This window comes from Protopterus annectens, chromosome 5.part1 (genome assembly GCF_019279795.1).
Source record: "Protopterus annectens isolate FY-2018-M chromosome 5.part1, PAN1.0, whole genome shotgun sequence".
Lineage (NCBI taxonomy): Eukaryota > Metazoa > Chordata > Ceratodontiformes > Protopteridae > Protopterus > Protopterus annectens.
Window position 1 is genome coordinate 689,763,883 of NC_056736.1, and position 27,500 is coordinate 689,791,382.

Below are 27,500 nucleotides of genomic sequence, written 5' to 3' on the forward strand. Positions count from 1 at the left end.
GTACCTTGTAACATGCATCACACTAGTAGTCCTGTGCCACCTGCAATACCGCATAATAGTGTGGTACTACAACTTGATGGGTAGGGGGGTCCAAACAACACTGGCAACTGTGATCCTGTGCGTGCATGTGTGTGTGTGTGTGTGTGTGCGTGTGTGTGTGTGTGTGTGTGTGTGTGTGTGTGTGTGTGTGTGTGTGTGTGTGTGTGTGTGTGTGTGTGTGTGTGTGTGTGTGAAGTATTCTCTGTCTGTTTGGTTGACACAATATCCTTTGGGGTTGAGGGCGTTAGCAATCTGAGATGTTTTTCACCCACCACACTTGCCATTGTCCACTCTGCTAGAGCTGATGTCAACCACCATAGACTGAGATACAACCCCTCAGCCCTATAAGCTGTGAGGCACATGCAAGAACTGTTATACAGACCTGGGAAATGTGTGCAGATACAGCTGTACCTTGACAATAACCTGGTCGAGGTGTTACAACACTACCATACCCCTCGTTGGTGATGTCTGCAGTTCCTCATCCTGCTGACACACAGATACCTGGAACACAAACAGAATTCAGCATGTGAGAACACATTTGCTTAGTGTTGCTAACACCAGTAATGCATCATAGCTGAAAAGGTACATACACACACTCTGATGTGTACCCATTATAAATGCCAGATGACAGCACCTTACACTGCATTAAATAGCTACACCCTATTAAAGTCACCCTGTGCATCAGACCCATATAAGCACATTCCTGCATCGATGGCATGGATGTGGCTCAGGTATCATCATATGCACAGGGTGTTGTGTGGGTTTGCCAGAAGCCTAAGCTGGGCCATATGGTTGACATCATCTGTCTGGTTTTGGGGGGGGGTGTTCATTAAATAGGCAGTGCAGGGGTGATGTGTGTGTGTTTATGTGTGTGTTTGTGTGTGTGTGTGTGTGTGTGTGTGTGTGTGTGTGTGTATGTAGGTGACTTTTCTGAAGGTGATGTGTATGTGTGTGTTTGTATGCACACAGTCACGCCTTGTGGGTGCCCTACACAGGTGTATTTCGGACAGCTGTGGGATGTACATGGCAGGGTGTACAGTTTACCATCTCTGGCCATGGACATGGGAACTGGGCCTGCTGATGGTATTACCGGCACCACCAGGGCCAAGTCCAGATGCAGTACTACTCCCCTCTGGTGAATACTGCCTGCTGGATCCGTGTTCCTCTTGGGACCAGCCAGGATCATGTGCCCATGGCCTGCTGCATCATGATGTGGACAGCACACACACTTCACTAGTGCTGGTGGTACTGCCAGCATAGGAATGTGATGGTGCATGGCATGTAGATCCTCAGCTGATTGTGGTGCTGCCCTACAGCCACATGGCTGCTGGCCAGCATCCACCAAATGCTCAGGCACAGATATTCCATGGACGAGGAGTTCCAAGTTCTCCCCCACCATCGATCCATGACCCCAGCACACTCAAAGATGGCTGCAGTGAGTTCATATTGCTATGGACACCAGAGCGTGCTCATCCATGACCCTGCATATATGTCTGGTATTACATTCATTACATGCCTGTGCCCCCATGACAGTCTGAAACATGCATCTGGTGACTGCTGCCATGGCACTTGCAACAGGGGCTTGACAGGCTGCAATCCTCCTCTGAGCACCCCTGCCCATCTGCCTGTGTGGGACCTCACCAGCACTCTGGCTATGGCTAGTGACTACAGCTTCACTCGCCATAGTCACCACAATAGCCTGTCCCATGCCACCACCCACCAACTGTCCATTATCTGTGGCCACTGGTGATGGGGTATGTGTGGGCATTGTGACTGTGTGCAGGGATGGGGTTGACAATACTGGGATGCCAACCGATGGCACAGTATCAGCCCCTGACAACCCCATCTGTGCCTCAGTATGACTATCATCATGGACAAATTCTGAAGAGACACTGACATCAGTATTAGAGCAGGAGGGACCACAGTCACCATGTCCACCTGTGAGGGAAAAACAACATATGTAAATTACTACTGGCACTATAAGGTTTTCTGGTATATATACACACACACACACACACACACACACACACACACACACACACACACACACACACACACACACACACACATGCCCGCGCACACACACACACACACACACACACACACACACACACACGCACACACATGTGCACACACACACACACACACACACACACACACACACACACACACACACACACACAGCCAGATGAGGTGCCTCAAAGGCATTACATAAACCTCACATTAGTCGACTGGGGGCATTCACAACACACCGTCAGGCAATAACATACACACTCTGGACAGACCCCCAGCATCATGCAGTGCAGCCCTTTCCAATTACCGTCACTGCTAATATACACCTCTAGGATACATGAGTGGTGTTAGTAGGTGATGGCCCTTCACCTAGCACACACTGTACCCATGTAAATTATTGCTGTTCACCTGTAAAGCACTGTGGCAACTCCTACAGAACATACCCTCCAACTGTACAGGGTTTTTCTGAATGTCTACATGTGTGGCTCATATGTTTGGTCTGTTCCTCATAGCTCCTGTGTTTGTCTGATACATTACTAGGTTGGCCTGTGGATTGATGCCACTAAGTAATGTACTAATTTGAGGTGTATTCTGCATATCCTGCAGTACATGTATTTTAAAACAAAGTCGATTACTCAAACAACTTTCCAAGCTTACCGTGGATATGGTAAGTGTGCACACACCTGTTAACATACCAGGTTGTCATGATATATCACATCAGACCTCAGAAACCAGGTCATAACATTTCCATCATTTCATATGACATATAACCTGTGCAATCCAACTGAAGAACATACACATCAGTTAAAGGTAACATCCTGTAACTGAAATATGTACAATAGGATGGCTGCATGAGTGTGCACATCCTTACAGTGATACTCTGATAAAGCAACTTTTGATTTAATCACAGCATGCAGTCCTCTTGGGAAGGTGTCTATAAGCACGGCACATCTTGACTTACCAATGTTTGCAGACTATCCCTTGCAAAACACCTTGAGCTATGTCAGATTGCAAGGGCATCTCCTGTGCACTACGCTCTTCAAGTCACCCTGCATATATCCTATTGGATGCAGCTGTGGGCTCTGACTTGGCCAGTGCAGAATGTTGAATATGTTCTGGTGAAGCCATCCTTTTGTTGATATGGATGTATGGTTTGGGCCATTGTTGTGTAGAAAGGTGGAATTCCTCACCATCCACAGCTATGTAGCAGACACCAGAATGTTTTGGAGCCACAAGGACCAGTGTTTGGAACTGTTCATTAATCCCCTCTAACTTGGCTACAGCTCCAGTTCCAGCTTGTTAACAGCAACCCCAAAGCAGGACACTGCCATCACAATGCTTCACAGTGGGGGTGGTGTTGTTGTGGTGATGTGCAGTGGTGATATTGCACCAAATACACCTGTCAGAATTGTGGCCAAAGAGTTCAACCATAACACATTTTCCCACTTGCTTTTTGGAGACCTGATGTATTGTTTTCAGACTTTCACCAGGCCTGGATATTGTTTGGTGTGAGTAATGTCTGCTATCTTCCAACCCTACCCTATAGGCAGGACATATGGAGACCATGGAAGATTGTTGTGACATATAGTACACACCCAGTACTTGGTGGAGAGTCCTGCTACTCCTTCACTGTTGCTGTAGGGCTCCTGGCAGCCTCCCTGGCTAGTTCTGGTCTTGTATTCTCATAGACTTTGTTAGGATTTCCACTCCTTCACAATGTCACTGTAGCCCCATATTTTCACCACCTTTTGATGACTGCCTGCACTGTATTCCATGGTATGTGTAATGCTGTGGAAATGTTTTGGTACAATTCTCCAGGCTGATAAATCTCAAACATGTGGCCCCTTAGCAGCTTCAACAGCTCTATGTGAATCATGGCTGTTGGTGTAGCAGGCAACTGGGTATATGTTAAGATAATCCTGGTAGGACAGCTGACCATTAGTTGTTGTTAATCAAAGAGTCTCTGTAATTGATGGCTATTGTGTACCCAATAAGATGTACTGCTGTAGTTATATTGAAAGCTACCTCAACACAGCACTAACTTCAGCCTGTGCACACATATGCATCTAGGTTGTTGTATTATTGTTATGTGTCATTATTGTTGCCCTAACAAATGTGTTTGCTTTACAGTTGAACTGCGCAGGTTATACGTCACAGGAAAGGTTGGCAGTATTTTGAACTTGTCTGTTGTGCTCTCATTTTTTTGTGTATCACACATACCTGGCATTCTAACAGGTGTGTACACCATTTATATGCACTGCATACCAATAATGTCTACAATATTACCCTGATTTTGGGCCTTAGCCCCCTCCATTTTGTTGGTCTTTGTCCAGGTGTCCTGCAGTGACAGGTTGTAAGGTATGCTACAGATATGTGACATCTTCTACAAATAGGCCCCTGTCATGATCACTGTGATGCAATGCAGTAAACACCACCACAGGTGAACATGCAGATATTGCCAAATGGCTGAGAGTAACAGCTCTGTGCATGGTCATATGCATTAACTTTAGCATGCCTGGGTTACTGGTGAGGCACAACAGGGAAACCCCATACTTACTGATTGGGTTCAGGCTGCAGACCAGAGGGATCTATGTAATTGTGAGGGAGACGTATTGCTAGCAGATTCACACTAGGCAGTGATAAAAGATGAATGCAACATATCTGCACAGGTACAGTACACACTATGATATTACACAGTTTGCTGTCCTTCACCATAGATGTGCACTTGTGTGCATTACTACACCCCAACCACTAATCCATTTTGCACTGACATATGCATTTAGATACCCTGTAGAACACAGTTTAAATGCTACCTCATTACATTGATGTGCACTTTTGCCTTACCTGGATGCTCCTGTCCTGCTGCCTGGGTGCCACCCACATCCACAATTGCTGTTTCCCATGTTTGAGTTTGTGTGGGGGCTACCCCAAGGTTGGCAAGAAGCTCCTCTGTTGCGGTAAGTGGGGCCTGTGCGGCTGCCCCCCACCAGTAGCAGTACGGTCCCTTGCTACAGCAGCAGCCCTTTGCTGGGCACGATGTATCAGGTCAGCTGCTCTGTGCCTGATCGGATCATATGTGCATCCATGGTTGCCCAACACATTGACTCTGTGGACGATCTCATCTGACAGGGCAGTCCACTCCTGCAGATTTTGCCGGCTACTGCCAGAAAGGATGGCATTTAAGATTACAGCTTCTGTGATGGCTGCTGTCTCTGCATTGGTGTAAGGCAGTTGTCACTGCATGGCACCTGTAAGACATACACAGGGAAACACATCACAGGACCTCACACATTGCCCAGAGTTCTTTACAGAGCCAGCACATGCATATGGACTATCATTAGCCACCACTTACAAACACATCATACCCCTGTACTTGGCAGCACTGTATGAACATACATTGCACTCCTCGTCCTGATGAGTCATGTTCCCCCCAATGAGGGCCAGTACATTGCAGAAGCCACCATTCATCATTCACGTTTGTGTAGAGGGATGACAGTGGCTGTGTTCCTTGCAGAGGGGATGGCAGTGGTGCTCAGGCTTTGCTTGCATACAGTGTGTAATGGAGCTGGAAACATATGCCTGGGTTCATGTAGGATGCAGGAATGTTATCAGGCCCCAAGGGGACTTGCTTTTGTCGACTTTGATTAGGCAGTTTGTACCTGATCTATGGTGATGAGGAGAGGGGTGCATTTGCTGTGCATATCCACCTATACTGATGGTGATCTATGAGGGTGATGTTTGCCCTAAATCTGTCTGCAGCAGGTTGGCTGTAGCTATGGTGTGTGTATGTATGTGCTATCATTGACCACCCTTACAGGGTGGGTTGGGTTGGTGTTTCTGTGACTGCAGACATATGTGAAGATGACCTTGTGATTGCCCTTAGTGCATGTGTCCAATCTGCACTCATAGTTAGCCTTACAGTAATCCACCTGTGACCTAATATGCTCATTCAGACAAAGGTTGACATGTTGCCCAGTTGGTGCCTGCTCCTACTTTGCCCTGTACAGCCAATATAGCATGACATGATATCCTTTGTGCAGTGCTGCTGTCCAGCAAAGGGGTTTACTCTACATTGGTGAAGACAGGTTTTACAAGTAAGGTACTGCTGAGGCCATTCAGCCATGTGGGTGGTCATATATCTGTTTGCAGTACACATGGACACAGGGTCAGAACACAGTTGGCCATCTCTATAATTTCAAGATGATACTCATGCTTATTATACTACCAATGTCTGTGTACTCATGCTTATTATACTACCTGTGTCTGTGTACTCATGCTTATTATACTACCCGTGTCTGTGTACTCATGCTTATTGTACTACCCGTGTCTGTGTACTCATGTTTATTATACTACCAATGTTTGTGTACTCATGCTTATTATACTACCTGTGTCTGTGTACTCATACTTATTATACTACCCGTGTCTGTGTACTCATGCGTATTATACTACCCGTGTCTGTGTACTCATGCTTATTATACTACCCGTGTCTGTGTACTCATGTTTATTATACTACACATGTCTGTGTACTCATGCTTATTATACTACCCATGTCGGTGTACTCATGCTTATTATACTACCCGTGTCTGTGTACTCATGTTTATTATACTACCCGTGTCTGTGTACTCATGCTTATTATACTACCCGTGTCTGTGTACTCAAGCTTATTATACCACCCATGTCTGTGTACTCATGCTTATTATACCACCCGTGTCAGTGTACTCATGCTTATTATACCACCCGTGTCAGTGTACTCATGCTTATTATACCACCCGTGTCTGTGTACTCATACTTATTGTACTACCCATGTCAGTGTACTCATGCTTATTATACTACCCGTGTCTGTGTACTCATGCTTAATATACTACCCGTGTCTGTGTATTCATGCTTATTATACTACCCGTGTCTGTGTACTCATGCTTATTATACTACCTGTGTCTGTGTACTCATGCTTATTATACTACCTCTGTCTGTGTACTCATGCTTATTATACTACCCATGTCTGTGTACTCATGCTTATTATACTACTCATGTCTGTGTAATCATGCTTATTATACTACCCTAGTCTGTGTACTCATGCTTATTATACTACCCATGTCTGTGTACTCATGCTTGTTATACTACCCATGTCTGTGTACTCATGCTTATTATACTACCCTAGTCTGTGTACTCATGCTTATTATACTACCCATGTCTGTATACTCATGCTTGTTATACTACCCATGTCTGTGTACTCATGCTTATTATACTACCCATGTCTGTGTACTCTTGCTTATTATACTACCCATGTCTGTGTCAGAGCAATGCCACAACCAGATACTGTAGAAGTGTAACTCTGTTGGATGCACAGCACCTATGGTTACCCTCATGTGCAACATGTACAGCTTATTCACCTGATGTTTTGCATCCCATGTCAGTTGTCATGAGGCAGCCAGGTACACCTACCCATACACATATGCACAGGTAATACCTGCTGTACATTTCTTTTCTATCTGACATAGCATATGGCACACTGTAATGACACTCTTGCTGCTCAGTCAGTCATGTCAACCTATTAGTGCTGGACATCTGTAGGACAACGCACATACATGGTGGGCTATGGGCCACAATTAGTGACACTTTCTTCATATTGCTGTAACACACATGTGCCGTTTGATAGTGCAGTACACTTTGCATTTACAGACAAACCCTGGACAATGTTTGATGCTCATATGTCAGGCAGAGAGGTAAAAGGCTAGGTGTGGTAGTGAGGGTAGGAACTGTTAATATTGTGAAAATATGACTGGTATGAGGACAGACCTAGATAATATGCTGGACAGAGGAAAGGTGGATATATTTTGTGTGCCAGAGACCAGATGGAAGAGGTGTACAGCTGTGTGTATCGGAGTCGGGTACAAATGGTTCTATCATGGTGTGTATGGGAGAGAAAATGGTGTAGGTTTAACCTAAAGGAACATTATGTCAAGAGTGTCTGTGGTGGTGATAACAATGTCGGGTAGCATGATGTTTAGGAGGCTGAGACTTGATGGTGTAATGTTGACAGTTGTTAGTGCATATGCTCTACTAATTGCATGTGTGATGGATGAGACAAACGTACTTTGGTGTGGTTGGATGAAGTGGTGATGCATGTACCAAAGAGTGAGTGAGTGCTGACTGGAGCAGATTTCAATGGGCATGTTTGTGAAGGGGACAGAGGAGATGAGGAAGTGATGTGTACAGTAGGTATGGCATTAAGCAAAGGAATGCAGAAGGTGAGATGGTGGTGGAGTTTGCAACAGAAGTTTGACATGGGTGTGTTGAATACGTAGTTTTACAAGACCAAGGATCTTAGGGTGACATACAAGAGTGGAGGAAGATGCACACAGGTGGATTATCTCTAATACAGGTGGGCCTGTTTGAAGGAGATTGGTAACTGTAAAGTGGTAACAGGGGAAAGTGCAGTTAGCATGGAAGGTTGGTCTGTAGGATGACATTGGTGATCAAGAATGGGGGGTGTGAGGGCAGCACCATGGATCAAATGGTGGATACTGAGAAAGGGCGATTGTGAGGTTGAGTTCAGGGAACAGGTAAGACAGGCAGTGGGTAGCAGTGAAGAGTTAGCAAATATCTGGGTAACTATATCCAAGCTAGTAAGGGAGATGAGTAGAATGGGGCTTGGTGTGACATCTGTACAGAGGAAGGAGGACAAGGAGACTTGGTGGTGGCATGAGGAAGCACAGGGGAGTATAGAGAGAAAGAGTTTGGCCAAGGAGAAGTGGGATTGTCAGACAGATGCAGAAAGTAGACAGATGTGTAGGGAGATGGGGTGCATGGCAAAGAGAGTGGTGGCAAAGGCTGAGGATGGGCCATCTGAAGGGTTGTAGGTAAGGCTGGACACCAATGATGGAGAATAGGACCTGTACCAATTGGCTTGACAAAGGCACATAGCTAGGAAGGATGTGCAGTAGATAAGGCTGATAAAGGATAATGGTGGAAATGAGCTCATTAGTGAGGACAGTGTATCGGGCAGGTGGAAACAGGACTTTGATGGGCTGCTGAATGAAGAGAATGACAGAGTGAGAAGGTTGGGTGATGTGGGTATGGTGAATCAGGATGTTGAACAGATTATCAAGGGGCAGTAAGGATAGCTATGAAGAGGTTTAAGAATGGAAAGCTTATTGGTCCAGATGACATACCTGTGGAAGCATGGATGTGTTTAGGACAAATGGCAGTGGTCTTTTTAACAGGATTGTTTACTGTAATCTTGGAAAGTAAGAGGATGCGTGAGGAGTGGATAAAATGTGTTTGGGTATTGATTATGAGAATAAGGGTGGTGTGCAGAGCTGTAGTAACTACAGAGGGATAACACTGATCAGTCACAGCATGAGGTAATGGTAAAGGGTGGTATGTAGAGCTGTAGTAACTACAGAGAGATAACACTGATCAGTCACAGCATGAGGTAATGGTAAAGGGTGGTGTGCAGAGCTGTAGTAACTACAGAGGGATAACACTGATCAGTCACAGCATGAGGTAATGGTAAAGGGTGGTGTGCAGAGCTGTAGTAACTACAGAGGGATAGCACTGATCAGTCACAGCATGAGGTCATGGTAAAGGGTGGTGTGCAGAGCTGTAGTAACTACAGAGGGATAACACTGATCAGTCACAGCATGAGGTAATGGTAATGGGTGGTGGAAGCTAGGTTAAGAAGGGAGGTGAGGATTACTGATCAGCAGCATGGCCAGGAAAGAGCAGTACAGATGTGATGTTTGCTCTGAGACTGTTGATGGGGACATACAGAGAAGGTCAGAAGCAGCTGTGTTGTGTCTTTGTGGACTTAGAGACAGCATATGACAGGATGCCTAGAGAGGAGTCATGGTATTGTATGAGGTGGTCAGGAGTAGCGGAGGAATCCGTAAGAATGCTACAGGATATGTAGAAGGCTAGTGTGACAGCAGTGAGTTCTGAATTGGGAGTGACAAGTGTGTTTAAGGTGGAGGTGGAAGTACATCAGGGATCAGTTATGAGCCCGTTCTTATTTGACGTGGTAATGGACAGGTTGACAGACATGATCAGGCAGGAGTCCCCCTAGACTGTGCTGTCTACAGATGACATTGTGATCTGTAGTGACAGTAGGGAACAGGTTGAGGAGACCCTGGAGAGGTGGAGGTATGGTCTAGCGAGGGGAGGAATGATGGTCAGCAGGACTAAGATGGAATATATGTGTGTAAATGGGACGGAGCATGTTGGAATGGTGAGGATGCAGGGAGTAGCCTGACAAGCCTGGTCTGCAAGGCCATGGAATGTATCATCTTGGAACTTATAAACAAAGACATTGGTAATCTCCAGACTCTGGACCCCACCCAGTTCGGGTTTGTAAAAGGCACATCATGTCTCCTAAACCTGATAGACTTCTTTGAAGCAGTCACCAAAACCATAGGCAAGGGTAAGGTGGTTCACACAGCCTATCTAGATCTTGCCAATGCTTTCGACACCATCCCCCACTCTGGAATTATAGATAAACTCACTAAACTAGGTATAAATCCCTATGTCACAAGATGGGTTGCCAACTGGCTCACTGACAGAACCCACACTATGAAAGTAGCAGACTCCAAATCTGACTTCAGACCAGTGACAAGTGGAGTACCACAGAGTTCAGTCCTGGGTCCTTTCCTATTTGGTATCTACTTCTCTGAAGTACAGGCTAACACAGAAGGTCTTTGGCTAATGAAGTTCGCAGATGACTGCAAACTAGGAGCCATAATCGAAACTCCTAACGATGTGGATATCCTACAAAAGGGCCTCACTGAGACAGATGCCTGGTGTCAAAGCCATGGCCTCAAGCTCAATGCCAAAAAGTGCATTGTCATCCCCTTTGGTAAAAACTCTGTACCCATGAACTGCAACATAGGCGGTAGTATACTTAACAGCAAAAGTGTGATAAGAGACCTTGGGACACAGGTGGACAGTAGTCTCTCCTTTGATAATCACATCACCACAGTAGTCAGGAAATCCTTCTACATGGCACACCTCATCACAAAAGGGTTCTCATCCAGAAAAAAAAGAGGTCATTGTTCCCCTATACTCATCAGTCATTAAACCCATTATAGAGTACAATGCCCATTTTGGTATGTACCTCACAAGACATCTACAAAAACTGGAAAGGCCACAGAAATACTTCACAAAGAGGATTACCGGCCTCAAACAGATGTCATGCTGTAAGAGGTGGATAGGTGTAGTATATCATTATATAGTGACTTCATTCCAGGTATCATCCCAGTGATGTATCAGACTGCCAGCCATGTTACGTGTAGAAGGCCTTATATATGAGGACAAAGTCTGGACATTCAGTGGAACTATATACACTTGAGAGAACTGTGTATTTCTGGCAATTGTTGACAGACTGTCAGGATTGTGTAGCAGTGTACTGTGAATGTGCTATGTGGCCTGTGTAGGGGGGGGGGTAGATGTAAGTGTTGAGGGTCCTTTTTATCTGACTTTTACATGCTGCTCTACCTTTTTTTTTTTTTTCCTCAAAAATTTTTTTTTTTATTTTTCGAATACAATTGTGTATTGTTATGTTGTTTTTATTACTTGCATATCTAAAACATTTAGTTCCTTGATACACTGGAGCCAACAAACAAATCCTTTCTGTTCCCAGGAATTAATAATGTCTCTATATGTTTTATGTCGAAAGTTCTTTGTGACTATAAATCATTTTAAAAGATCAAACAATATTTTTAAATTATTTGCAGTAATAATTTTCATAAACGAATCAGTGTAATAATTAATCATACAAGTTTTAGTGGGTTTAGTTATGTTATATTGCATACTAATACATAATATGTGCCATGGCAAATTGTTTTTATCTGTTATTTGAAATGTTTTTGTAAATCAAATTAATTTATTGATATTACAGTCAGTAATTCTTTCTTATTTGCAGAGTAATTTGGACTTATCCAATCTGAGATTTAGATAGTGATGCTTTTATATATGTTTCTATATCAGGAAAGTTTAATCCTCCCTGTTTCCATGGTCTGATATGATGTATTAAAGCTATTCTGTTTCTTTTGGGAAACCATAAAAATTTTATTAGGCATGAATTTATTTCTTTAAGTATATTCCTTTCTGGTAACAGTTGTATTGCCAAGGCTATATATAGGATCTTCGGCAGTAAAACCATTTTTATTAACTGCAGTCTATCTTCAAATGTTAATATTATTTTGTTCCATTTGTCCACAGAGATTTTAATTGTATTGATGATATAATTGTAGATTTTTGAGACTAATTCATTATTATCCTTGCATAACTCAATTCCTAGATATTTTAAGGTAGATTCTTGTTTCACTATGATATGATCCCCCTTAGTCTGCAGTTCTTTTTTTTTATTTAAGAATAAAAATTTTGATTTTGATTTATTGAAATGGAGTCCTGAAGTCATGTGAAATTTCTCAATTAATGTATGTAATTCTTCTAATGTCTCTTTTGTATTAGATAATGTTAGTAATATGTCATCAGCTAATAGTATTACTTTAGAACTGTATTGTTCATAAACATCTATTCCTTTGATTTTTATATTGTTACAAATTGAATGTGCCAATATTTCAATAGCCAGAGCAAATAGAATCGGTGACATGGGGCATCCTTGTTTAGTTTCTTTTTTATATGTATAGATTCAGAGGTAAAAAGACCTAACTTGACATACGCTAAATAATTTATATATATATATATATATATATATATATATATATATATATATATATATATATGGATCTAGGACTATTGATTGAAAGTTCAATAGACCGAATCCAAAATAACCGAATACACTTTAACAAAAGCGCTTTCACTGAAAAAGCGCTTTCGTTAAAGTGCATTAGAAAATAAAAAAAAAACACTAAATCTTCTTTTATGCAGGGGCAAGCCCCTGCACCCCCCACACCCCCTACTTTTATATTCTCACTCCAAGGTTGCACTACAGAGGGAAAAGGGAATTCTCCCTTAACCACACTGTAGTGCGACCGGCACAATCAGCATACATAACCGAAAGTGCTGCTTCGGTGAACAGCACTTTTGGTTATGTATGTTCAGTGATTTCTGCTTCGGCAGTAAGTGCCATCGAGGATCTGTACAGATCCCATATATATATATATATATATATATATATATATATATATATATATATATATAAATATATATATATATATATATATATATATATATATATATATATATATATATTTATATATATATATATATATTCTTTAGGAGATGAACAAAGGATGCAGGAAATTCAAATAGCATTAGGATTTTGAATAAATAGTCCCAATTTAGGTAATCAAAGCCTTTCTCTATATCTAAGCCAATTATGAATGTTTTTTTATTTTCTTTATTAACATAATCTGTAAGAGAAATTATCCTTTTAATATTGTCATGTGTGTGCCTGATATAAAAATGCAGTTTGATCATTATTTATTGTTTAATATTGTCATGTGTGTTTATATGATGTATAAATCCAGTCTGATCATTATTTATTGCTTTGGATAGTGGTATTTTCATTCTGTTAGTTAATATTGTCATAAATATCTTATAGTCATTATTTAATAATGATATAGGTCTATATGAAGTACAGAGGTTTGGGGATTTGTTTTCCTTTAGGATTGGTGTGATTAAGGAATATCTCCAAGAGGGTGGTATTAAAGCTTGTGATTGAATTTCTAATAGAGGTTTATGGAAGAGGGATAGTATCTTTGAAGGAAAAAGTTTATATATTTCTATAATTATGCCATCTATACCTGGAGCTTTATTATTTTTACTTTCTTTTATTGTATCTGTAATTTCTTTGTACTATATCGGTGCTTGCAGATCTAGTTTTAATTTTTCTCTAGTATTTTTTTATATTAGAACATTTTTCATCTAGATTTAATTGATCGATATGTACATATATTTTTTTGGAAATGTTCCATATAGTGATTTCTATACACATCAAGAATGCCCCCGATATCCGAGACATTTGTCCCTTTCTTTTCATGGAAGATACTTTTAATGTTATTAGCTTTTGATTGTATTTTGATTCTTGTGGAAAAATTATGTAGATATTTGGGAGAAGTGGCCAAGGTATTAATTTTTAGTTTTTCTAATGCTAAACTAGTTTTATGTGTTAGAAGTTTGTTGAATTTATTGTTTAGTACTTCTACTTTCTTTTTCATCTCCAAATGATTTTGATTTTTTTCATCGTTTACTGACAAAAGTTTGGATTGTAGATCTAATAATTCAGAATCGCATTCTCTGATTTTTTTTACCAAGTTAAGGTTTTACCCTATATGTAAGCTTTTAATGAGTCCCATATCATTATTTCATTTATCTCTGGGGTTTAATTAATATCTAAGAAGAACTGCAATTCCGATAATAACCAAAGTTTGAACACTTTAATTTTATTTATATATGCTGGAATTCTGGAGTTAAATATTAATGGTTTGTACTCCTTTTGAAGTTTTACTTTCAATGAATTGTGGTCTAAAAATGGGCAGGGAATGATTGAGAAATTAATGATTTTAGAGTGCAAGTTATGTGCAGCAAATATTTTATCTATTCTAGTTTGGGTACCAAATCTGTGATCTTGATTGGAAAACAACAACGATTTATCTTCTTTAAATTTGAAAGTATCTACAAGATTAAATTATTATACTCACTTGTTTAAAGCTTTTGATACAGCAGATGTACACAGTGGTCTTTTATTTATAGTTTCAGAAATATCAAATATACAGTTAAAATCTCCTCCTAATATTAAGTTGCCTTTATAATTATTGCAAATGACATCCAAGTGTTTTTTAACAGCTCCTGTGCCAATGCCTGGGAACCTGTATAGATTATTCTGTTACTATATTTAACTATTACTAATGCCATAAGGCCTTCTTTATCTTCATACTTATAAATTATTTCTGGGTTAATCACATTTGTTTTCCATAAAATTGTTACCCGTTTTCTCTTTGTCTTATAAGTAGAGTGTACCAATATCATATATTCCTTAGGATTCCATTTGTAATTGTCATTTGTTTTGAAATGAGTTTCTTGAAGGAAGACAATTTGTGCTTTGTTCAGTTTTAAATATTTCAGTAGATTTGATCTCTTGCTAGGATTGTTTTAGTCATTGGTATTTAAAGATAATAAAGTTAAATTGATCTTATGTTATTTAGACTATGTATTTTTTGTTTTATTGTGACTATTAAACATTTTCCTCTGATAACTATAAAGTATATGTTTGAGCTTTTAAAGGAAATTATCAGCTTTATACTTTGAGTGTTTACCAATAATGTAATGTTTTGGTAATGCATGCTAAAAATGTTTTTGTGAAATAACAAATTTAAATTAATAAATGTTAACAAAACTAAGATCTGCACTTGCCATGGAATGAAATCATTCCTAATCTGATGAATAAACCTACGTCCATCAGAATTAGTGCAGTGGTGCAGCGGTTAATGCTGTCGCCTCACAGCAAGAGGTTCTCTGGTTCGATTCTCAGCTGGGGTGGCTTCTGTGCGGAGTTTGCATGTTGTCCCTGCATTTGCGTGGGTTCCCACCAGGTACTCCTGTTATTTCCCACATTCTAAAGACATGCTTCTGGAGCATTTCTCCCTGGGCCTCTGCTGAAAACAGAATCTGTGGAACCTAGTCGGACTTTCCCAGTCAACAAATGTTAAATAAATAAAAATAAATTATCACTCATACCTTGAAAATTCAGAACATCTGAGCTCCATAAATTATCATATGGAGAATATTTGTAATAGGAATAAGCAATATTTATATTATTTTGAACAGATATAGTACTATTGTAGATTAGACAGAATTTTAATACAATATAAATGTCTACTTATTATATAAGCAATTAATATTTACATGAAAGATAGATGACAAGCAATTCAACCATAGTAAAGTAGGATGTATCATCTATAAAACCTCAGTAAAAGATTCTAGCACACAGTTATTTAACATATTCACCCTTACTGATGAAGTCTTTCAAAACTTCTTCTTCTTCTTCTTCTTCTTCTTTCAGCTGCTCCTGTTAGGGGACGCCACAGCAGATCAACTGTTTCCATTTCTTCCTGTCCTCTGCATCTTGCTCTGTCACACCAACCACCTGCATGTCCTCTCTCACCACACCCATAAACCTTATCTTAGGCCTTCCTCTTTTCCTGTTACCTGGCAGCTTCATCCTTAGCATCTTTTTCCCAATATACTTAGCATCCCTCCTCAGCACATGTCCAAACCAACGTAATCTTGCCTCTCTGGCTTTGTCTCCAAACCTTCTAACCTGGGCTGACCCTCTAATATACTTATTCCTAATCCTGTACATCCTTGTCACACCCAGTGCAAATCTACATCTTCAACTCTGCCACATCAAGCTCTGACTCCTGCCTTTTTGTCAGTGCCACTGTCTCCAACCCATATAACATAGCTGGTCTCACTACCCTCTTGTAGACCTTCCCTTTCACTCTTACTGGTACTCGTCTGTCACAAATCACTCCTGACACTCATCTCCACCCACTCCATCCTGCCTGTACTCTCTTCTTCACCTCTCTTCCACACTTGCCATTACTCTGAACTGTTGATCCCAAGTATTTCAACTCATCCACCTTTGCCACCTCTACTCCCTGCATCCTCACCATTTCTCTATCCTCCCTCTCATTCACACACACATATTCTGTCTTAGTCCTGTTGACCTTCATTCCTCTTCTCCCTAGAGCATATCTCCACCTCTCCAGGGTCGCCTTCACCTGTTCCCTACTCTCACTACAGATCACAATGTCATCTGCAAACATCGTAGTCCACGGGGACTCCTGTCTGATCTTGTATGTCAACCTGTCAATCACCATTGCAAATAAGAAATGGCTCAGAGCTGATCCTTGATGTAATCACACCTCCACCTTAAACGTATCTGTCACTCCCACCGCAGACCTCACCACTGTCACACTACCCTCGTACATATCCTGTACCACTCTTACATACTTTTCTGACACTACAGACTTCCTCATACAGTACCACAACTCATCTCTAGACACCCTGTCATATGCTTTCTCTAAGTCCACAAAGACACAATGCAACTCCTTCTGACCTTCTCTGTACTTTTCCATCAGCACTCTCAGAGCAAACATCGCATCTGTAGTGCTCTTCCCTGGCATGAAACCATACTGCTGATCACTAATCATCACCTCCCTTCTTAACCTAGCTTCCACTACCCTTTCCCATAACTTCATGCTGTGACTGATCAATTTAATCCCTCTGTAGTTACTACAGCTCTGCACATCACCCTTATTCTTAAAAATCAGTACCAAAAAATGTTTTCTCCATTCCTCAGGCATCCTCTCACTTTCCAAGATTTCATTAAACAATTTAGTTAAACACTCCACTGCCATTTCACCTAAACACCTCCATGCTTCCACAGATATGTCATCTGGACCAACAGCCTTTCCATTCTTCATCCTCTTCATAGCTATCCTTACTTCCTCCTTGCTAATCCATTGCACTTCATGATTCACTATCCGCATATCATCCAACCTTCTCTCCCTCTCATTCTCTTCATTTATCAGCCCCTCAAAGTACTCTTTCCATCTGCTCAACACACACTCCTCGCTTGTGAGTATGTTTCCCTCATTATCCTTTATCACCTTTACCTGCTGCACATTTTCCCTTGCTCAGTCCCTCTGTCTAGCCAATGGGTACAGGTCCTTTTCTCCCTCCTTAGTGTCCAACCTTTCATACAACTCTTCATATGCCTTATCCTTAGCCTTCACCACCTCTCTCTTTGCCTTTCAAAACTTATTACTTAACATAAATAGATGGTAATAATATTTATACCTAATGTTTATAATACAATGTATTTTACTGGATATATCAGAAGTTATATTTTATTGTTTGCCAACATTTAAGTAATTACTTTGTTTGTTGCTAACTTACTTAAAGCATCAAGTTTGTTTTATGTGAACATTGATGAAAGTTAGTGCATTTTCAGTGCATCCCTCTTCCCCCCATTTCCTACACATAAGGATTTTCACATCTGTCATTTCTTGTTATAAAATGAGTGAAATTATAGGTTACAAACAACAAATTCACTTATTGTGATAAATGATTAGAAGTTCTATTTCCACATTCATAAATTGCCATTTTATGGCATATACTGAAAGTTTTTAGATTTAAATGGCAACATTCTAGTTTGTATAATCAGCAAAGGTTAAACTGAGTGATTATTGTCAATTTAATACTATTTGTTCAGAATGTGATTGTTACATTATGTGACATTCCTAGTTCAGGCTTCTAATGTTTCCCTTGAACAACTTTGTCAGTTTGATGTCATGTATAAAACATTAGTTACCTTGGTAACTGCTTAAGTATTATACATGGTCAAGATGGGTTACAAAAACTACAATTCAAGTTAAAGTAATTACATGACTTGTTATGCATATTTACTTATATATGAAAATCATCATGCTTCCCCTTGATGTTCAATGTAGTGTAAGGCATTTATAAACAAGTTAAGACAGCAGTGTTATTATACACAAGCCCATGTTATTAAATCCTGTCTTTAATATCTAAATTCAGCAGACTGCTTCATCTTATATGACGATTATATATTTTATGTCTAGACTTACTAAAATCATATATTACATAACTATTGTGGTTTTTTTTGGCTGTTGCTTAGTTATTTAAGAGACCACAAGCTGTAATGTTTATTCTTATTATTAGCTCCTTCCAAGAATGTTTATACAGTCCATAGACGTTAAATTATGAGACCCTTCTAGTTTCTTATTTGGGTACTTACGTATTATCGCAACCAGATTTGTGAGGTGGCGTACTGTGTAATGCTTTCCGGGAAAGTATGTGCGTTTATGGAAGAAGGGCACTGTTAAGTGTGACACACTATTAGGACCCATTGTTTGCCATATACGAAGAGGAATAATCTGAAATTTCCTCTTTGCAGGAGTGCCCTTGTCTGAATTACACACATGACTGCTGCTTTGCAATGGGCGCCAATGGAACTGCGAGCAGAGTGAACAGGTTCTCAACAACAGAAGTGCTGCCTTTGAAACGAGGTTAAAAGTGTTACTTGCCACTCCCTAACAGGCAACTTTTGTTGTTCATGATGACTGGTGAGTAAAACTGAGTACATTTATTCCTCATAACCTTCCCTTTTTGTAACATCTGACTAAGGACTGTAGGCTTTTGGATGCAGTGTAACAAAATGAGTGATCGCTTTACTTATAACAGTCAGCAAATAAAAAGGTATGATTTCTTGCCATCACTGCAACTGCTGTGTGTTCATTTGTCTGCATACTTCATTGGATGTATGAACTTTGGATCCCAATGTAAGTAGTAAGCATTTACCAGGATGTTACACCCAAACAATAATGGTCATTCATCCCTGCTGTCACAACGAGCAGTACTTGTGATCACTGTATTCATTGCATGATGTCGGTAAAGCACACTATCCAAAAACCTGATTTTGCCTCCTTATTCCTCTTCTAAACCCATTAGCAACATACCAGAACACTTTTTAACAGTGTAGCCAACCCTTTTAAAGTTAACAGACACTGTTGAACTGAAACATGACCACCTCACAAATCTAGTTGCGATAATACGTAAGTACCCTTATTTGTTATAAGTATATTTCCATCCTTAGATATTCAGTACTTCAAGCATCAGCAACAATGCCCATCCAGTTTTGCCAGAATACCATTCACTAGTTCATGTGGTGTGTTTCCAGGCTATTCTTAAAATATCCAAACCAATATTTGTCCTTTTCCATTTTACCAGCATGTTCCATGCAGTGGCCACTCTGCCAGTGAATCACTCAACACATCTTCCATTCCCACAAATATTTCCATGAAGGAAATCTGATGACTTTCTAGCACTTCCTGGTAATGCCAAACACCCCTAGAATCAGCTATCCCCATATGCCCAACACGTCCAAGCAAGCTCACCTCCCAGGCCACTGCAAAGGGTACTGCACAAGACCAAGTGCTCTTAGTCTTTCACAATAACTCAAACTTCCAGTGTTATGTAAGTCCTTAATGTCTTTGGACTAAAATACATTTTAAATATAAAATTGCACTTATTATTTTTTTTTTATCAAGAATCAACTTAATGAGCTAAACAAAGTGTTGGGAGACCATCAATATGTGTACATGTGGTTTAAAACATGTGGTTTAAAACAGCCCTTTTATTATATTTTTTTAAACCAAAAGTATCATTGCCAAGAATCATCTCGGAGGCTTCTCAGAGCTGTTAAGCATTATTGTCACTCTTCCTCTGTTACATAGCAACCTGGGAGCATCTGTTTCTGTTAGTGTGTCTGTATACTGCACACCAGAGGCTTGTGATGCACCTGAAGCAAAGCTTCACTTCCTTGCAACTTCAAGCTTAAATTCCCTCCATTTCAGCGAGGCAGCAGCCAGGAAAAAATGGAGAGCAAACAGATCAAAAAAAAAAAAGACCTCCCAACAAGCTGCCACATTCTTCCAGCCTTCCCACCTCTCACTCAGCAGATGTATAAACAAACTATTCTCTGCGAAAATATCCCAAATCACAATGTTATCCACTCCCTTCCCCTGGATCCAGGCTAAAACACCAAATGTATCTTCCTAGTAAACAAGTATCAGTAAACCTCGATCACAAGCCATAAACCACAGCTTCCCAGAGATGAAAATGGCAACATACAACAGCTGCATCCACACACACCATGTTTGGCTTACTCAAGCAGCACTCGAAGCTATGATGCCTGCCATAATTGATATTAACTATATTTAGACAGAATAATAATGACATTTGTACTGGCTGCCAGACACGACTAAATCCACGCTCACCATATCAGGATCGATCAAACAGCACTCATAGCTGTGATACCTGCCATAATTGATATTAACTATATTTAGACAGAATAATAATGACATTTGTACAAGCTGTCAGACACAGCTGCATCCACACACACCATATCAGGATTGATCAAACAGCACTCATAGCTGTGATACCTGCCATAATTGATATTAACTATATTTAGACAGAATAATGATGACATCTGTACTAAGAGCTTGCTACTATTATTTAATCAGGATATACATGACATTTCTAAATCATACTTTAACTGAAGTAGGCATTAGTCTCCATGACAGCATTTTGTTTTCAAAACACTCTACTGTTACTGCTATTATATAGGATGTTAATTTGTTACATTTGAGTCTGAACTCTGATGAATGGTACCTTGTTGAATTTATTAATTAATTAATTACTTAAATTATTATAAGTAAAATCAATGAAAAATGAACAAGATAAGTATTCATTGAGTTCAAGTAGGGGAATATAAACTTCTATGTTTGTATTAGATGTTTCTTTGTTTGGCTTATATATAATGTAAATAGTAACCCATCTTGATCTACCTTTGTTTGTGAAGAATTACTGGACTCTTTGAACATTCCGAATAAATCATTACTGTTTCTCAGCTGTTTAAGAAACCCTCCTTTTTTAAAATAAAAACAGAAGACAAGTGATGTACCATATCAGTTGATACTTTGAGAAATGTAGTTGTAAGAGTTATTTTTTTTGGGGGGACAGCTGTCTTGGAATCAGTTTTTGTTTCTTCTTTCTGGCATCAGTCAAAGGATTTGTTTCTTTTATTTTTTTAAAAGTAGGGGCCATCCATTCCATTTCTTCTGGGACAGACACAATGTTGTTGCTTTTAATGAATATAGTAGCTTCTTCTAAGTCATTAAAGGTTCTAGGTTCTCATCTCATTGGCAAAACATATTTTTATCTTGTCTGGAAAGGCCAGCTGTGCTTTAATGTTGTTTTGTTTCAACAGTTTTATTATTGGCCAGACTTTTTTTTTCTTTGTTCTTGCTTTCTGGAAGAATAATCATTGTCAAACCTTATCAGGCTTTGATTCTATTTTAAGGGTGATTTTCTCCAAGCAGATTTTAATATTAGTTCCTTGTTCAGAAATTAAAGAAATTTTATAACTATGGATCTAGGTGGAGTATTTGTTGAGTTAGAGCAGGCTACCTCAGTAGTCTATGCACCATTTCAATTCCAAATGAAAGCCTCTCTTTCAAGTCTACAAATTCAGGAATCCAGGTTGTTAAGAATGAAATAATGTATTCTCCTTCAGTGTTTTCACGCAGACCAAAGATCCGTATGTTGTTTCTCCTTTCCATGTTTTCTAAGTCATCTATTTTGTTAAGCAGCCATGCATTCTGTTTAACCAGAAATTCTTTTTGGAATTCTTCCTCTTTGAGTCTCCTTGAATGTCATTTAGAGAAGTCTCTATATTTGGTATTTTTGTATGGTGTTGCTGTAATAGTTCCTTAAAAATATCAGTCTGTCTTTGTGAATTTAATTCAATTTTAAAGACATCCATCTTCAACGATAGTTCCTGTAAGGTAGATGTCATCAATTTCAGTTCTTTTTTCAAAGCAGCATCTGGATGAGAATTCCTTGAGTTGTTCATATTCATAGGTTTATTTGGGGAGGTAAGTTGGGTAAGAAGACAGACAAGACAGACAAGACAGCAGACAGGGGAAGTATATGACACATGTGGGGGGTAAACACCTTGGACGGGGAGGGTGCTTGGCAATCGGACACCCACGAGCCCCCAAATGGATACAGTGGGACTGAGGTCCCCACCCATGGGCAGTCACCACTGCACCTTCACAGCCCCAAAGGTGGCTGTGCTGGAGGCTGAGCAGGAGAAGCAGGCTGACCCTCAAGATGTGCCACATAGCCCTCAAGCTGGTGTAGCTGATCTCCAAACTCCTTTAGAAACTCACTAAGCACTAATTCCTGGCCCTGATGATGGGTGATGGTGTCCTGTCCATGCCCGCTCCTGGGGGAGATGGGACCTATCCCCTGAAGCGGTTCCACCCAAAGGTGGTGACGGACCAGTGGATGAGGAGGTCCCAGTTTGGGTCCCAGATGTGCTGGGGTACAGTGCCATGGCCAGTTGAGGTAGGGCAGGTGGATCCATTGGGATCGGCCTTCTCAGACATGCAATGGTGTTGAGGGTTTACAACATATGTTGGTTAGTCATGAACAACACATTCCAGGATTAGTTATAACAGCATGCATGGGTGTTCCCATTAACCCAAAACAACAGATTTGCAACAGTTGTATAGCAAACAGAACACATGCATATATGCAACCACAGTGGACATTATAACGGCATGCAGGTTACATTGATAGCAACAGGCCACCAATGATAGTATTTGAACAGGGAACATTAATAATTAAATGTTTAAATATTTGTAGGACAATAGGACACATGTCCCAACAGTAGGTTTGGTGAAAAACATACCTGCTGATTTATGTGTTTAGATTACTGGTGCAGATAGGGTGGGAGAGAGAGACAGTTGTGAATTAACAACTGTATAGGCTTCAATTGTTCACAACTTTAATGATCGGTATACATTCATATGTGTGTGATGGTTGGTTGATCCTACTAAGGTCGAAAGGAGGTTTCCAAAGTTGCACAATATCGGAACAAACTTGTCTGAATGTGCAATGAGTGAATGCACATTGGCATTCGCTCATTGCAGATTCAGCATTTTGAGTGCCGATTGCACTACTGTGGGGATCGGGACATGAACCCTTTCCCCACTGTAGTGCAATCTCGGAGTTAGTATACTAAAGTAGGGGGTAGGGGGTGCAGGGGGGCTTGCCCCCCTGCAATTATGATCCGTATTCGAAGTTTTAGTTCGAAAAGCAGCAAATCTGCTTTTCAATATGCTGATTTTCTAACTCCGGTGCCTTTTACAGTTTAAATTTTGCATTTTAGAGTCGCACAACAGCGCAATCATAATTTTAATTTCCATTTATATGAAGGTATACCTAATGATCATAGCTCTAATCATTACTTTCTAGGTATTACCTCACTTTACATTAACATATGGCCTTGGGTTTGGCAGTGGTATGTTTGTACACAGTGTAAATTACAGCTTTCTTACAGCTCATTTATACCTTTTCTTACCTGGCAGATCTGTGGAGCTGTGGAGGAAATTACTGTGTGTGTGTGTGTGTGTGTGTGTGTGTGTGTGTGTGTGTGTGTGTGTGTGTGTGTGTGTGTGTGTGTGTGTGTGTGTGTGTGTGTGTGTGTGTGTGTGTGTGTGTGTGTGTGTGTGTGTGTTACTGCCATACTCTGCCTTGATTTCTCTCGGTCAGCCTGAGTGTTGGCAGCAGTGACCATTTGCTGTAACAGCGTGACACTTGAGGGACATTTCTTGGAGGAGACTACTTGGTGAATGTACCTATCTTGCTGTCATTTGCATCCTTGGGGTTGGACAGTGGGTGTTGTACACACTGCATAATTACAGCCTTCTTACAGCTCATGTATACGTTTTCTTACCTGGCAGACCTGTGGACATTACTGTTAACACTACCTGCCTGTTTCTACCCATATTCAAATAATCAAGGTTACATATGTGCACTCATTGTGTGTGTGTGTGTGTGTGTGTGTGTGTGTGTGTGCTACTGCCATACTCCACCTTGACTTCTATCGGTCACCCTGGGTGTTGGCAGCAGTGACCATTAGCTGTGACAGCATGACACTTGTAGGGCATTTCTTGGAGGAGACTACTTGGTGTATGTACCTATCTTGCTGTCATTTGCAGCCTTGGGTTGGAAAGTGGATGTTTTACACTGTCTAATTACAGCCTTCTTACAGCTCATTTATTCCTTTTATTACCTGGTGGACCTGTGGAAGAAATTTCTGTTAACAATACCTAACTCTTTCTACACATATTCACATATTCTTGGGTGAGATTATGCATATAGTTTAATACCAGGCCCGGGATTCGAACCGTGCCTGTTTGTGCAAAAAGGTACAACAAGGCTGTGTTTCATCACAATGAGCTGTTGGGGAACTGTTGTTTTTGCTTGAATGTTTTCTGTATAATAGTCTCTTGTTTGAACAATCTGCTTTGTACGTCTGACATTCATGCATGGCAGATAGTTCTTATAATGTGTAGTCATACCTTCACATATTACAGTATGGAAAACAATGGTTAACACAACACTACTATTCAGGGATCAGATCTTGGTGAATAGAACATTTCTTATAGTTAATCTGTTTGACAACTCCACAATCTTTGTCAGTTGAGCCTCAATTAATTAATGCCATCAGAGCCATAGTTTCTGTGCAGAACTGGTACACATTCCGAGTCATACTACCTCTTAGCAAAGTAAACACAACAGTCTAGGGTTTTGAGTTTTATTGACAGGTACTGACACTTTTATTGATATATATCCTGTACATCAGTATTGCTCTGCTTATGTCATGTTTATTCATTACAAACAATACACATTTCTAACTACTGGCAGTCATTCTATTTATTTGCCCCGACTACTGCAAGCTAGATTTGTACTCACCAGACTCATGATGCAGCCTTAGCAGCCTGCAGGTGTGTGAGTTCACGTTCGCAGCCCTCTCATCTCCAGCTGTACAGGAGATAAAGAAGCATTTATGCATACCTATCCATCTCATACTTAGGTTGGACTTTGTTACACAATAATTGATACTGATACTTACACACTGCTGGGAAATTCTGTGCCCAAGCATCTTGGATCCACTGGTCCACGAGGTCCCACTTCCTATACTTCAGGTCAGCATAATGGTGCTGGACCTGCTCACCAGTCTGAGGGATACCAGTAGCACTGGTGAGGTCATGTGCAAGATTGTCCCAGGCCTACGCTTTGTATTTGGAGCCCTGGTACTGGTCCTGCAGCAGTCTCACTTCATGGTGATTTACAAGAAGTCCAACCATGACCCTGGACTCCTGAATGCCCCAACACTGAGCCCGAAAGTGCACACCTTCACCAACACCAGCCATAGTGCCTGCAGTGATCAGCTACAACTGGTTATGGTTGTATTCCCAACTGCAGGATTTAAATAGGGCAGGATTTTTGCCCTTTGCAGTGATTGGCCAATTTTGAATATGCTGAGATAAGCTAAGTGATGGGCAAACCAGCTTAGCACAGATAGGCATTGCTTAAAGGGGTAGATGCTAAGCACTGCTTGTCTGTGTGCAAATCTACTTAGCTACACTAATTATTGCTAAGCATACAAATTTAAGCAATGCTTACTCCGGCTAAGCATAGCTGAGCACAATTTAGCATTGTTCAGCTTTCATTTTATGGACTATCAGGATCATAGGGTTGATTCCTTCTTAATGACATTTTATGATATGTATGTTTCCCTTCCATAAGATCCCCTATGTGCTTTCGTTACACTATATTCTCTTGTGGCTATACTGTATGGGACAATTGTGTTTATATGGGGGTTTCACATCTGTACTACATTGACACCTCACATTTGGACCTGCTATGCTACCCTGGTTAACAAATATATATTATTCATTACCTATTTATAAAAAAAGATACTTTTAGTGCTGTTTTCACATATGAAAATGAATGGATTGCATTGGGGTTCAAACCATGAATGACTATTGTACATGCTAAGTGAACACTTTAACCACTATGCTATTTCACTTTGATTAGTTTGGCTGTATATTTCTATTTAGCTTCTTCAGATGTTTAAGCTATGCTGTACGCAGACACACAATGCGCATACCTGCTCAGCTATGTTTAAACTTTAGTGGGATGGGAAAAACAAATATTTGTTTTATTTTATTACTTTAGGGATGTGCACATCGCTAGCAGTCATACCTCTCCACCTCTTACAGCATACAATGTGTATGAGACCTAACATGATGGGAGGGCAAAAAGGACAGATTTTAAATATTGCTCTTACAAACTTGGGAAGTTGATGATTAATAGGTTTTGCATTAGCATGACTTACTTGGAGGATGTGGGGTCTTACACTCCTGTGTTTGTCATTATTTAATGACTTTGAATCTCAGATCTTTGCAAGGACACAATTATGGACATTCTCCAGATATCTGTTCAGTTGGGGGTATGCTGACAGTGTCCACGGACACTGGTTTTCTTTTCAAAGTGCTGTATGGCACTTCCTGAGTGCAGGGGGCATGTTTACTGTGCGAGCAATGCTCAGACATACCCACTGCAATCATTCATGGATCATGCCCATACAGGTTTTACAGCAGTGCACCTTCATGAATATGCAAGACGCCCTGCTGTGCTGCACTGGCATGATCCACTCTGTGCAGAAATAGCACTCTTCCTGCATGGAGTTTAATAAATCCCAGGGAATGATTATATCCATTTTAAATGTGTAAGTGTGTAAATTAATGCTTGCATAATTGAAATCAAGTAACAAGAAGATATTTGGTTTGACATTTATCTCAATTGTGTAAAGGTAATTTCCATGATTTGTGGAGGACATTGATGAGAATCTGTAGCTAGCAATGAAATGTTAATGGTAATTTGAGTCTTCAAGAGCTCCAAGTTAGGGTCATGGGTAATCTGACATAAGGTGATGGTACTACTGGTAAATACAGATACCTCCCCACAGTTTTCCTAAG